The following is a 15,285-nucleotide window of genomic DNA, read 5'->3' as shown; positions in this document are numbered from 1 at the left end:
ATGCACCACTCCTCACAGGCAAACTTCACTTGCATGGTAGGCTATGAACTCACCACATGTCAACACCTCAGCTTTGGACTTTGCTATGGTTGTGACCTTATGTCATTTACCCACACACAGAATCTCTCACTCAAGTTGACACCTTGACTATTTCTGTTAATTTCCCATGTACTGTGTTGAACACTCTTGGCAAAAAGCAGAACCTTGTCACAAACCTCTATGTATTGTAGCGTCACGATCTAGTTGTAAGTGAAACTTGTAGGAATTTGGAAGAATGCCGCCATGAAGTGTAGCATTAGCCACCATTGGCTGGTAAGTGCAGTGTGGCGACATACGGGATATAAGAATACAAATGCAAAACGATCACAAGCTGGACTATCCATGCTTGATGAATTCTGCACTGTGCAGTGGTAATGGCATGTGCAGGAAGGATGATTTCACAGCACCTGGGAAAGACTCGTGCTGTGGGCTAAGTGACCAGGGGCTGGCTAATAATGAAACAAATGCACCTCAGAGCCACATAAATAGCTGTGAATTTTGAGACAGATTCATTCAGAGTGCAGCAACACCACCACGATGCTAGAGCCACATTAGATGATGAGACAACTGGGCATTTCCAGCTGCAAACCATTAGTTTGAGACTGGGTCAGGCCAGTCACTTCATACACTAAGTCTCCTTCCAGGACTTTGTGCCACAACATCAGTGACCTGCCATCAGTGCCTACTGTCAGCAGACTCCTGCAGGGGCAATGGGTCATGTGTCATGCATGGCAGTCTTCACACACATCTGCAATGGATGTGAACCTGAATCACTGAGTGCAGCTGTTCTGCAATGCAATGAAGTGACAGCAGAAGCAGCAGAGCATTACTGATTGGCCCACTGCCACACTGCTGGCTGCTGCTCGGCCTTATGTTGGAAATGCAGGGTATGTATGCATGAATTTCCTCACTAGGATGGTAGCCAACCTCCTGTAAGCTATTACCAGTCAGGTCACCAGAGTGGGGCATTGTCTGCCCCACCTTGCTAACAATGTGATGTATATTTGAAGTCTAATAAAATATTTCTCTCAACAACCTGCCCAACATTCCACACACTCACCTCAGTGGCTCTTAAGTAGTGCAAGGATTGGGATGTTTGAGCTCATTATGATGATGTTTGGTGATAGCAGACAGTGCCTACAACTGCCATCCATTGATCAAAAATATGACTTGACTATTGGGGAGGTGCATTTTTGCTGACACATGGTGTGGTGAGTGCAGTCTTTTGTTTTGTTTTGTTTGACTGTGAGGTCTTGGCAAGTCAGTAGATTCTGCCACGGCCAGATTTGTGCATGTAAGTTCAATATGTTTCAGATGAACACACATGATATTTTGAGGTGGTATAAATATATGTGTTAGTTTTCACCTGGTTGGCATGTGCGATACGAGCATCACAAGCAAGATGAGTGGTTCATTGTCTAGTAGTAAAGCTGTTGTGAACCATGAATAGTGATTCAGGAGGTGAAGCTAAGTTTAGTCATGAGATGAAGTAGATAAGTTATGATTGGAGAAGGTGGAGTTGTCTAAGAGATTAGAAGCACTTGACACTTAGAAGAAGGAAATAGCTTATCATAAAACTCTGGAGTATAGAAAGAAGTTGTGGAGAGAGCATGATGAATGGTTGGTTGAAAATGGTTCTCAAAAAGTGATGAATATGTTGATTATGAGGAAAATGAAAGAAAGGGAAACAGAAGAAGCAGAGGGGAGGGAGGGGGGACCTGAAAGGTAGAGGAGCAGGGGAAAGAATGTCATGGATGAGCTGACAATCTTTTGAGTGGGAAGATTAATTTAGTTGTAGATGGCGACATAATACATGTTCCCAGAGAGTTATGTGAGGCATAGAATTCTGACACAAAAGGAAAGGAAAGTAATGCAGAAGTACCAGCTCCAATATCCACTGGAACTGTGGAATCAGAGGTGGCAGAAATGAGTGTAGGCAGGAATGAAGTGATTAAGTGTGGGGACAGTAATATGTATGATTTAAATACAGTAGTATCTGCACTGTTGGTTGGTAATAAATGCTGTACTGAAGCCAGAGAACCTGAACCACATGTAGAGGAAAATGCATGTGCCAGTGATTTTTGTATTGTGCAGAGTGGAGCTGCAGACAATGTTATTGTTTGATATCCTACAGGCAATGCACAAGAAATTCTTGTTAGTTGTGTTGCAGATGATGTGGCAGAAACATTACAGGCACACATACTTTCCTGGAAGCAGGAAGCATGGAGGAAAATGAAGAGGAGACAAGTTCGTTGAGTGAATGATAAGTCGACAGGGCTGAACCTATTGAAGACTGCCAGGAGTTCAGAATGTAACACGAGCACAAACACTGGGTCAAACCTTGCAGGACAAGCAGCTGACATCTGTAGTGAGCTGTTTATAGTACATCTGATGTCTGAGGCACACGAGGAGTATGAAGTGCATGAAGGGTACAATGTGCACATGGAAGTAAACGTTCTGACTGAACATCGTGCCACAGTAAACCTTCAGTGACATAAAGCTGCTGTCAATGTTGATCTGCCATGAGGAGCATCTGTTGTACAAGACAATCCAGTTAAATCATGAGCAATAACATTAAGGCTTAATTCACATGATACAGTGCCACCAGGCAGGGGGAATTTGTTTTTGGAGAGCATAAGTAGTGGAAAACCATGCATTTCAAGTGGATTCAGCCTGTTGTGCGATCTACAGGGAGAAGAATAAGTGACTTCTGGCTGAAATGCCGTGAATGGCAGTGCTATACATGGGTTACTCAATAGGATAGTTTTGGGAATCTGTTTGCTGGAAAGCACAGGAGGAAATGTTGTTGCAAGGACAAGATGTACATGTGTGGGGGGTTGAAGACTGTGGTGTCTGGCTTCTGAGGTAGTCAGGATCAATTTGTGGGCACCCAGGTCTGGCATTAAATGATATAACAGGAAATCTGGACAAAGAAAGAAATATATTTCAACATACAGGATACACAGTGCGTGCCTAGGGTGGAAGTTATCAGGTGTAGGCCAGTCTAGGAGGATGAATAAACTAAAAAAAGTGGGCAGCCAGAAGGGAAGCATTAATTTCTGTTGGTGGCCAGTAATGAGGTATGGAGGGGGTGGGGGGCAGGATTTGCAAGGAAGCAGAGTTTTATGTAGTAAATGTAAAGTGTTTAAAATTGCTACACTCATACAATTGTGGTAAAATGAAATGTTGTGTGGCTAAGGCCTCCCATCGGGTAGACTGTTCGCCTGGTGCAGGTCTTTCGATTTGACGCCACTTCAGCGACCTGCGCGTTGATGGGGATGAAATGATGATGATTAGGACAGCACAACACCCAGTCCCTGAGTGGAGAAAATCTCTGACCCAGCCAGGAATTGAACCCGGGACCTTAGGATTGACATTCCGTCACGCTGACCACTCAGTTAACGGGGCCGGACGACAATTGTGGTAGTATGTCGATATTGTAAATCAAAGCTGATAGTCATGGTGAGGAACTGGACTGGAGCAGGACCTGAGGGGCTGGTACTCCCCTAGTGAGAGGGTCATGTATTGTATTAGTATTAAATTAAACTTTTAGAAATTTGTGAGAAAGCTACTGTGCAGCATTGTGATACCTGCTGCCAGCCAGTAACTGCAGTGTCGCAACATATTGGTTTTAACAACATATACACAGAAGGTTTTGGAGCTGTGCTAGCCAAGCTTGGTGAAACCTGCACCACACAACAGTAATACCCAGAGCAGGCAGGACAGTGTGTCCACACCACAGCAAGACCCCATGTTGTGAGTTAGGTGACCAGGGCTGGCTAATAATGCATGAAATGTGCCTCGGATTTGCATAAATAGCTGTGAATTTTGAGGTAGTTTCATTCAGAGAACAGCAGCACCTCTACAATACCAGAACCATGCTACATGACAAGACGACTGGGCACCACCAGCTGCAGCCATGGGTTCGAGACCAGTTTGAGCCAGCTGCCCTCTGTACTAGCCTCCTTATGGGAGTTCTTGTCACAGCACTGCTGACTTGCTGTCTGTCCTGCTGTCACCAGACTCCTGTCAGGGGGCAGTGGGTAACATCTCATGCATGGCAGTCTTTGTTTGTGTCAGTGATGCATATGAGCTGATCCTGAGTCACTGGGTGAGGCAGTTCCACAGTGGAATGCAGAGACAGCAGAAGAGCAGAGCACCAGTGACATCATGGCCTTAGTGCACTGTCAAACTGCTGGATGTCATTCAGTGTGGTGTCAGGAATGCAGAATGTGTATGTATGCATCTCTTTGACAGGGCAGAATCCTGTTCCCTTTGGGCTATAGCCAGCTTGAGTCAACAGAATAGGACGTGTGCCTCATCATGCTAATGGCGTGATGTATATTTGAAGCTTAATGAAATATTTCACTTGACCATCAGCGTGGCACTGGGCCCCACTGGATGGTCATTCTACACACTCACCATTGGACTCTTCAATGTTTTAAATATACTAAATATCTCTCTGGCTTTTCTACCTAGGTTCTTGTGCCTGCCCATCTCCTGAGTATGCCCAGCATCTTTCTTGGTTTCCACCAGTCCTTCAGACTGATGTGCAGCCTTTGACTGTGACTACCGTCCCATCTTAAGAAATACTGAAAAAATAAAAAAAATGGGTTTCCTAAACGCCCGGAACTTTTCCCAAATATGGCTCATAGTAAATATGTGATTTACAGTCCACAATCCTGCCTAATAATCTCCAGTTTCTCCAATTTCTACATCTATGCTATACAAAGAACTTAACAGGATGTGGCAGAGGATATTTTTGGTACCATTACAACTGTCATTTCCAACTTTCCTGCAACACAAAGACAATTGTAGACACATCCAGAGATTTCAGAAACATTTATGTAGTTCAGGCATGGAACCATGGAAATGGCGGAAAACAAGTGTCAAAGCATCCGTATGACATCTAATCTCTCCTGGTGAGCCGTCGCAGGCTGGTGAAAATGTCCTCCGCTCCGCAATATACAGCGTACTGTAACTATTCTGCGCATGCGTCAAAAACTTGATAGTTGAACAAACACTGCCCGCCGGCAGCACCCTTGCTGGTGGAATAGCGGAACTCAGTCGCCCTCTATGTTGCTGTTTGCCACGGCCGTCGACGCACTCTGTCGTCTTCGATTTGAGCAAATCGTGGAGATGATGGGATTCCATGCACTGTCCAGCTGGTAGCCGCTGTCACGGTTTAACAGGTTTTCCGCCAGTAGTATTTCTACGGATTCTTTAATAACCGAGTCCCAGGAAGACGTTGCTGTGGACAAAATCATTGTTTTCTCATACTGCATTGAATGTCCAGTAGAAATACAATGTTCAGCAATAGCGGACTTGCTTGGCTGCAAAAAGTGGGTGTAACATTGATGTTCAGTGCAGCGTTCTTTCACGGTGTGTGTGGTTTGACTTATGTAAGCCATACCACATTGGCATGGTATCTTGTAAATTCCGGCCTTTCGTAGTAACAGATTGTCCTTAACTGATCCCACAAGATCCGCAATCTTCGATGGTGGGTGGAAAACCACTTTTACCTGAAATTTTCGGAGGATTCTTCCTATTTTAAATGAAGGGTTGCCAATGAAAGGAAGGAAAGCTAAAGATTGTTCCGGAATGTTCTTCTCTTTATTCACTTCCTGCTTCTTAGTTTTAACTGTTAGTGCCCTGTTAATCTGCCGGATGAAATACCCATTTTCGCTGAATACTGTCTTTAGATGGGCACCCTGTCTTTAGGTGGGTGCCCAGTTGAAATATCGTGCGAAGTATTGAACGACGACCGGCTGCAAGCCCGAAATTTGTTTGAACAGTCAATTCGCCGGGAAAATTTTAAAATTCACATCTAATCTCTCCCATTTTACCACCCTAGTAATTTTATGGAATGAAAACTGGAATACATATTATAATGTCACACTCTTCTTACAACATCCTGTACAAGTGGACCTATAGCACAAGATTCTCAAAAAGTGCATATGTTATCTACAAGTTTTGAGGCTTGTTCTTGATACTGCTTCATTTGAATCCTCTATGAACTACAAAACAAACACAAAAATCAACTAGAATCCATTTACAGTTCCTATTTGACATGTGTAACATTGACATTTGAATTTTTTTGCATGTGGAGGAGGAACACTTTGGACTAGTTTGATATAGCCTACCATGACTGAAGGGTGAAAATAGTGGGCCACTTTTTTTGGCTTAGGTACCAACACTCAATAGTTTTTGAGAAAATGATGATCTAACTTTCAATGCAACTTCTTCAGTCCACTCATGCATCGTAACACCAAATGAGGTGGTACACGGAGACTAAAAGCACAGTTTCAAAATTTTGCACTGTGTGTGCGAATCAGTTTGGATGTTTTGTTTTTCTTTCATTTGTCATGAAAACACATCACGCTAATATTTTTTGTGACATCACAAAATATAATGGCATTACTGAAATTTTTGCTTTGTATCTTACTTTTATGCTTCATGAGAAGTAGTGCTTCATGAAAAACATTAAAAGCATAAAAATTTGGAGCACCATGAGCAACTTGCGAATGTATATATACCACAACCACAATTTTTTGTGTGAATAGTAGTAGGAAAAAACCTCACGATCTGGCAATAATTTCGTGGTAAACTATGCATATCGAAGCATTTTCTCAAAAGCTGGAGCCCACAACTGATTAGGGATTAAGATGTAATTTTAATTCCATCACTTCTATTTGTGATTTCTCTTTGCTGTGGGATGAGAGTAGGGCATATCTATAATCGGCGAATGTAATTCATCACATGTGAGTAAAATTATACATTGCAGTGTTCACCTAATGCCATAAACCTGGGTGGAATTAATTTTAATGAACATGCCAGTACCCCAACTTCATTGAGAAGAAGTCCGCCATATAAGAAGGGGCCTTTCTTCCACCACACATGCCAATAATTTACAGAAATGGCTCCATTTTTACGTAATTTTGCAAAACTTTATCCAAAAACTGATTACAGGTTTCCTTTATCAGCTTTCTCAGGCTTGTGGCTGTTGTGCACACATTCTGATCTACTTCCATTAATTGGCTTAAATATTAATATACTTGACAACCAATTTGTGATGACCTTCCTGCAGACAAACGAAAACTGTTCCTAGCCGTTTTCTGGAAGGTGTTAATCTGTGTCAATTGCGATGATAAAATCTATTTTTAATAAGATTTGAAAATCTAAATTTCTTTTCCCATTAACTCCATTATATTTCACAATGGCACTGAAGATACTGATGTGACATAATTTTGCAACAACAAAAGAAAAATAAACATATTGGAACATGTGACAAAAAATTTTTAAAACTGTGCTCTCAGCCACTGTGCCAACAATGCAGCTGGTTGCCCACTGTGCTAGTAGCCTGATGAAGTCATGTCTAAACTTTGAGTATTTCCACAGAAGCTGTTGCGTGTTGGCACCTATGCCAAAATAGGTGCCCATTTATTTTTAGCCTTCTGTTACCCTGACACATTTTGACTGTATCATCAGAGAGAGAATTATGGTGGGTTCCCCTAGTCACAGTAGCACTGACGCACAACATCCTCGATTACTTGTTGGATGTACTCCAATCTGTCTTCCCCTACAGTTTTTATCCTCTGCCAATCTGTCTAGTACCATGCAAGTTATTCCATGACATCTAAACATAAATCCTATCATCATCTCCCTTTTTATATTAGTGTTTTAGATTAGTGCTTTTTTATGCGAATTCTGTGAAGAACCCTTATTTTTTATCAATTTATATAATTTTCAGCAGCATTATGTAGTACTGTATCACAGATCGTTCGGTTATTGTCTTTTCCATATTCCAGCCCCATCTATCTAGTAATGATTATAATACCACCAGACACATCTGCGTACTATTACTACAAACACAAAGATATATAAGACATTTATGTCATGGCACAGCTCTCTGAAAATCATGACTTGAAAGCTTCCCTCACTTCTTAGGCATACCAGAGTCTTCAATCAGATATTTGCACATATTTCCTTTACTTCCACACTTGTTTTTAATCTTTCAACAGAAAGTAAATCTGATTCTCCTTGTATGCCTGTCTTCTCTGGCATACTTTCATTTTGTACTTCTGACATAAAATCTACTCTGATTTCAGTCATAAGGATCTGCTGTAGCCAGCGATCACACTCCCATATACTACCTAGTTAAATAAGTGGCCAGGTGATATGACACTTAAAAATTAAACACAGATCATACAAATACAAATAATTTCAATCACAGCCGATAATCAAAAAGAGAAAGTGCTTCCCAGTCAATAATCAAATGAATATGGCATTCCACAGAGTATCACCAGAATTTACCAAACTTAATGTACAGAATTTCTTGCTCTGCACCACATTTTTTCAGTGCTTGCATTGCACCCTCTGTGTTTTTTATGTCATTTAATGTTAGATTCTTACCACAACTGACAAACTGCACCTTGCAGCAATGTCTACAAACGAGCTCCTGTTGTCTTAATATTAAAAAATAGATACATTCAGACAGTGTTTTTCATTCATTAGACCAATGAAAATAATATTTTCCTGAGACGTGCCAATAATTATGTAAAAAATAAATAACTGGCCTGTCTGAAACTAGTTCCATGTGAATTGATGTACAAGTCACACTTTTCCAGTAGAACATGTGGGGTTTTTGTGATGAAGAGACAAATTTTCAATATTAAATATTTGCAGCGACATTCTAAACAAACATACAATTATTACTCTCCCTCTGCTTAACCTGTGGTTAATAATTCCTTCAACACAATGAATTCTTTTCCTCTCTCCTTTTTTTAATGAATGGTCTCAATCAGTTTGTTACAGGTAATGATCCATTTACTATAAAATAGCTGTGAAAAGAGCTACTATCATTCTTACTGTACATGAATCTCAATGTGGACAGAATGTGTTTATCCAGAGTTTGATTACTGAAGCTTCATGATGCAATTATGCAGAACCTGATTATGAACAGCATATTTGCTGAGATTTTAAAACTTCACAAGCCTGGTCACACTGCCGTACTAAAAGTGATTGAATCTGAGCAAGTCCAAGACTTTGTGGAACTAGACTTTAATATGACTGCTGTTGCGATGCTGACTGTGGACAGTTGTAAGGGAGTACAGCCCTGGATGGCACTTGTTGACAACAGCTGCAAGCAGCAGTTTAAGCGGTACACGATGTACCCCCATCAGTTGTCCTGCTAGTTTACATGAAGCCTTATATTAAGTGCTATGTCACACATGACCACAAACTTTTTTTCCCACCAAGTGACATGCCAATATAGTCATAGATCAGGACAAACACAAGTTGCCTAGAAAAGAAATAACGAAGTAAATTCTGTTGCACACAAACACAGATTTGAGAAAATGGAAATCCACATTATTTCACGTTCTGAACCCTCACCTGCCTGTTCTGGCAATAATTAAAGGAACCACAGACAAGTTGAAGAATCACAAGGCTACACATACAGTGCACAGTTTTGCTCACTTAAATCAACTCTCTTCAGACAGACAAACAGTAAAATGCTTAGTCATTCACAAATCAAATGAAACGTGTCTTCCAAAAGTCACAACTGAGAATTACATTCAGAGGAGTAACCATAAACAGCCTACATTGTTACACATTTTTAATAAAAATGTACCAATTCTGTTAAACACTAGCGCTTCAGTCACATTACTTAATCAAAACACATATGAGCAACTCGAACACCCCAAACCTCAGAAATCACATCTGCATCTTATGAAGTACAATGACAAAAGTATCTCTGTTTTAGGCATAAGCAAGCAAAATAAAAAAAAAATACAATTACATTAGCGCTATTTAATACATTCGACTCTCAATATTTTTTGCATGTTTGGATTTGACTTCTTATGGTTGGATATTCAACACAATGTACACACTACCAATACTAAATTTTCCTATGCCAGCATTCTGCAACTGTTGGAACATATGGATATTTGTTTGATGACACACTCTTAACATGCAACAAATTCTCAAGAGTACATTGTGTCAAAGACAATCCTCAACCAAAAATTTTACCATGCACATCCGGTACCTCATGCCATTCATGATGAAGCTACTTCTGACCTCAGTAGACTGGAACAAATCAGTATTTTGAACCCATTTCTACATGCCAGTGGGTATCTCCTCCAGTTATCACTCAGAAATCGAACAGGAAAATCTGACTTTGTGCAGACTTTAGATCCACAGGTCATGCTCAAACACGTATTCATTCTTTCCCATTACAACATATCAAGGGGCTTGCGGATTGCCTATCATCAATATCTATGTAAATACTCTGCAAACCATGATATGGTGCATGGCAGAGGGTACCCTGTGCCAGTGTTAGTCATTTCCATTCATCTCGCAAATAAAGAGATGGATAAACGACTGCCTTTAAGTCTCTGTATGAGCCCTGATTTCTCTCATCTTATTTTCCTGGTCCTTATGAGAAATAGACACTAGTGGCAATAGGATCACTCTGCAGTCAGCCTCAGATGTCAGCTCTGTAATTCCAGCAATAGTGTCTCACAAAAGAAGCATCACTGCCAAATTCCATCATAAGGATTTGCATCCCAGTTCATGAATACCTATTGGTAACAAATCTAGAAGCATGCCTCTGAATTGCTTCAATGTCTTCCATTAATCCTACCTGGGGGGAGTTCCCAAAACAATGAGCAGTACTCAAGAATGGGTCACACTAGCATTCTATATGCTGTCTTCTTTATAGATGAGGTATACTTTCCCAAAATTCTCCCAATAGAACAAAGTCGGATATTTGCCTTCCCTACTACCAACCTGAAGTTCCATTTCATTTTGCTTTACAATGTTACATCTAGATATTTAATCAATATGATTATCAAGCAGGACACAACTAATGCTATATTTGAATGTTGCGGGGTTATTTTGCCTGCTCATCTGCATTAACTTACATTTTTCTGCATTTAGAGCAAGCTGTCATTCATTTCACCAACTAGACATTCTGTCTAAGTCATCTTGCATCGAATAAGAGTGGTCATATCACACTTCCCTGGGGCCACTCCTGACAATCCCTTCACCTCTGATGAACATTCATTGCCAAGAACAATGTACTCAGATCCACATATCTGGGAACCTAATCCATGTGCTCAGACGTTCATCAAAAATCTGCAATGGGGCATGATATCAAACACTTTCCACAAATCTTGGAACATGGAATCTGCTTGTTACCCCTACCCGTGGTTTGTAGGGTATAATGTGAGAAAAGAGCAAGCTAAACTACACACAAGTCATGCTTTTCTAAATTCATGCTAATTTGTGGAAAACAGCTTTTCTGTCTTGAGGTAATTTATTAGGCTATATCTGAACTCAGTTGGATGCTTTTCTGCCAAAACTGATTTAGCTGATGCTTATCAGCTTTCCCCAGAAGAAGAAACAAAAAATATTTGGCCATTATGCACATCATCATATATCAGTACCAATGACCAACACCTTCTATGTGGAAGTACATCATTCCTGCATCGTTTCAATGCTTTCAGGACCAACTGAAGTCCAATGATCCATTCTCTTCAAATTGTCGGAATGACATCACTGTGTCTGAACAATGGAACAGAATTTCAAAAATTAACAATCTCTTTATTCCAGTTTTAACTCATGCATGATTCAAGTGTAATCTGTGGAAATGTTAAGTTTTCAATACTCAAATTGCCCATTTGAGACATCTTATTGACACCCACAGTGCTCCTGCCTCAATTAAGCATTTTTAGGCAATGCAGAGACTACCTTACCTAAAATTATTTGGGAACTGCAGGCAGTTCTTGGGAAACTCAATACCATCTTACTTTTATTCTGAACACTGTGTAAGCTGCAGCTCCTTTGCTCACCTCTGCATAAAAATGTTCCTTTTCAATGGACTGGAGAATACAAATGATCATTTCAAAAGATGAAGTATGGATTGCTTAGTTGCCCAGGTATTTCATTTCGATCCACAGAAACCAGTATTACTTGCTGTTGATTCATCATCACATGGAATAGGGGCAGTTTTGTTTCACAAATTTGGAAGCACTGAACACCCCATAAAATTCATGTCAAAGATGCTTAATACCACTCATGTCAATAATAGTCAACTGGAAAATGGACACTAGCTGTCTTAACACAGACTGCTCTTTTCCATTCAATGAAAGATGACTAATACCAAATGATTGGCAGTGCAGCCTTCACATCAGTGTGATGGAAGAACTCCCAACAGTCACATGCCAGAATTACCAAAGGTATCTTAATTAGAACCCTCTCTTGTGAATTCTGTCTCTCTGCAGAAAGTGTGGTATCTGCCACTATTCATCCACTTCACTGGAAGTGGCACATCAGTGGTAGTGGTAGGCGTCCTGTGAAGGGTACATTTCCTAGACTTGCAGTGTGGGATTGAGAACTGTAGGCTCCCCCTAAATGAGTAATGTGTGCTCTAAACATGAGACTTCTACCCAGGTGTGACTGTGTGAGAGGTGCACAGAAGGAGTCGTTAGATTACACAACTCTTCATATAGTACAGATAATGACATCTGTAGGAGACACAGAAGTTGGTTCATTGATTTCCTGGGAGGGGGTGAGGGGAGGAAACCAAACAGTGAAGTTGTTGGTCCATTGGATTAGGGAAGGATGAGGAAAGAAGTCAGGTTCCCTTTCGAAGGAACCATCCCAGCATTTGGTTGAAGCGATTTAGGGAAATCACGGGAACCCTACATCAGTATGGCTGGACATGGGTTTGAGTTCAGTGAAGTATGTCAGTCAGTGCTTTGTTAATGTGATGAGTATGCAGCTCAGTTGTCAAGAAATTTTGTGAAGTTGTAAACTGTTATTTTCATCCATCAGACGAACTCCAGTCCAAGTTAAGTTAATTTAAGTAATGTTCAAGAATATAGCATCGTTACAATACCACTGAAAAGATGAGCGAAATCTGCAACAGTGTCAGTGGTGTCGAGTAACTACAGAAATCATTAAAATAAGGTGAAGCTCCATGGCCTGATGGAATCCCTATCAGATTCTATAGTGAATCTGCAACTGAATTAGCCCCATTATTAACTATCATCCATCACAGATCCTCAAACCAAAAACCATTCCCGGTAATTGAAAGAAGGCGCTGATCACACCCATCTACATGTAGGTTGGAAATGTAATCCACAAAACTACCATTCAATGTCCTTAACATCAATTTGTCACAGAATTAGTGCATATTCTGAGCTGAAACACAATAAAGTACCTCAAACCAAATGGCTCTGAGCACTATGGGACTTAACATCTTAGGTCATCAGTCCCCTAGAACTTAGAACTACTTAAACCTAACTAACCTAAGGACATCAGACACATCCATGCCCGAGGCAGGATTCGAACCTGCGAGCATAGCGGTCGCGCGGTTCCAGACTGAAGCGCCTAGAACTGCTCAGCCACACCGGCCGGCCACATCCGCACTCATTATAAGAAGTATGGTTGTATAGGATACAAGCAAAATTTGTGACTGGACTGAGAATTTTTTTTTTTTAGAAGGGAACATGCAGCAAGTTATCTTCGCTGGAGAGTCATCAATAGATGTAGAAATACACTGCTGTTTGTAAAAAGTGAAACACTTGACACTCTGAAGCAGTGGTCTGCAACATGCCATGACAGTAGGACATGTAGAACAGAAGAAGCATAAATAGTGCTTTAAATGGCAGAGAAGCATTGTGCACATAGACTCAACAGCGCCCTCTTTTGTGTGACTGGACAGGTCAATGTTACACAATCCTCAGTCAGTATGGAGCCATCTTATGAAGTGGAATAATGTAACCAAATGCCACTATGCCCTGCCAACATCACTGGGTGGAATATAGGCACGTGAGTATGCTTGAATGGAGACAATTATTGGTCTCCAGGAGGCAAGTCTGTCTTTCTGTTACACTACATTTTGCACAAGGCACACTGCTTCGGTAACGAGATGTACATGGAACCAGTGGAGAAAAGAGAGCTGCACACAACACCAATAGGGTACGCAACATAAAGTGACCACAGTGTGAGACTACCACCATCTTGTCCACTTGGCTGTAATGGGGGAACAGCTTCATCCATAGTGCTGGCACAATGCTGGATCACTGCAGCCAGTGTGGACATGTCTGCATTAATAGTCTGATGCTGTCTTTTGTGGGCTGCTCAAATGGCATCAGCTTCCACTGATCAAAACCCACCGATGCCGCACACAGAAATGGGCACATGATTGTGGTGATGTGCTGAGTGCCAAGATGTAGTATTTCAGTATATTGTTAGGTGCCATGACAGATGTCAAGCATGATGATTTAGAGCACCATTGCCTATAACACATGATCTCATCTCCTATGTCTTGAGGGCAATCCGAAAAGCTAAGACAGGAAGGTTTTACAGCCCAAGCATTGCCCCTCCTGCAAGGTGTCCACATGCCATATTTTTAGCAGGACAATGTTTGAGTGTACGTGGTAAGAAATGTGCAAGCCTTCTTCAAAGAATGACAGATACCAATGCTTCCCTGGCCTGCCCATCCCCTGAAATATCAACCATCGAACATATCTGGGATATGTTCAGTTGGCAATTTGTTTGTTCAGGTCCTCCTGCAGCCACAATTGCTGCTTTGCGGGTGTGCTACCAAACAGTATGGCAGAGTATTCCCCACAGCATACTCAGGTGCTTTTTGATTCCCTGCCTCAATGGCTTGCAGCACATTGTGACACTTCTCCATACCGAATTTCCAGAGTCACAGTGCCTATACAGATTTGCAACGCTAATCATTGTGTAGTGTCATGTCCCAGAATGGCAGTATAAATTTCATTGTGATCCCATCACTCAGTCTTGGTGTTTCACTTTTTCCAAACAATAGTGTAATTTTGGGTGTGCCTAAGAAAAGTGTGTTGGAACCCTGCCTGATGATGTATATTATTGACCTTACAGACAAGATTGGCAACTTGTTTTACATGTCCACAAATGTAAAAGTGTGCACTTCACAAGAAGGAAAACTGTGCGATCCTATGACTATATTATCAATGAGTCACAGTTAATAATTAAGGTAAAAGAAATGGAAAGAAAACAGGATGGGAAAGAGATAGGAAGGAAATAATGACTTCCAGCTGCACAAGGCACAGCAGCAATGCAACAATGAGAGCTGAATATTTGTGCCAGACTGCAGCTTGAACTATTATGCTACACTTTCCTAGAATGGTTGCCTTAACAGCCTTCACCATCACAAGAAGCTTTCTGTCAGATCCAAAGTCAAAACTTCCT

The 15,285-nt window shown here is 41.1% G+C and overlaps 1 protein-coding gene across 1 annotated transcript in view; it reads right to left on the bottom strand.

Moving 5' to 3' along the window:
• The window catches only part of LOC126108570 (uncharacterized), a 195,973-nt gene that overhangs the window by 73,247 nt on the left and 107,441 nt on the right, over positions 1-15,285 (bottom strand). The window lies entirely within an intron of this gene.

This window comes from Schistocerca cancellata, chromosome 11, assembly GCF_023864275.1.
Source record: "Schistocerca cancellata isolate TAMUIC-IGC-003103 chromosome 11, iqSchCanc2.1, whole genome shotgun sequence".
NCBI classification, from domain to species: Eukaryota; Metazoa; Arthropoda; class Insecta; order Orthoptera; family Acrididae; genus Schistocerca; species Schistocerca cancellata.
This window is presented reverse-complemented; position numbering and strand designations above follow the sequence as displayed.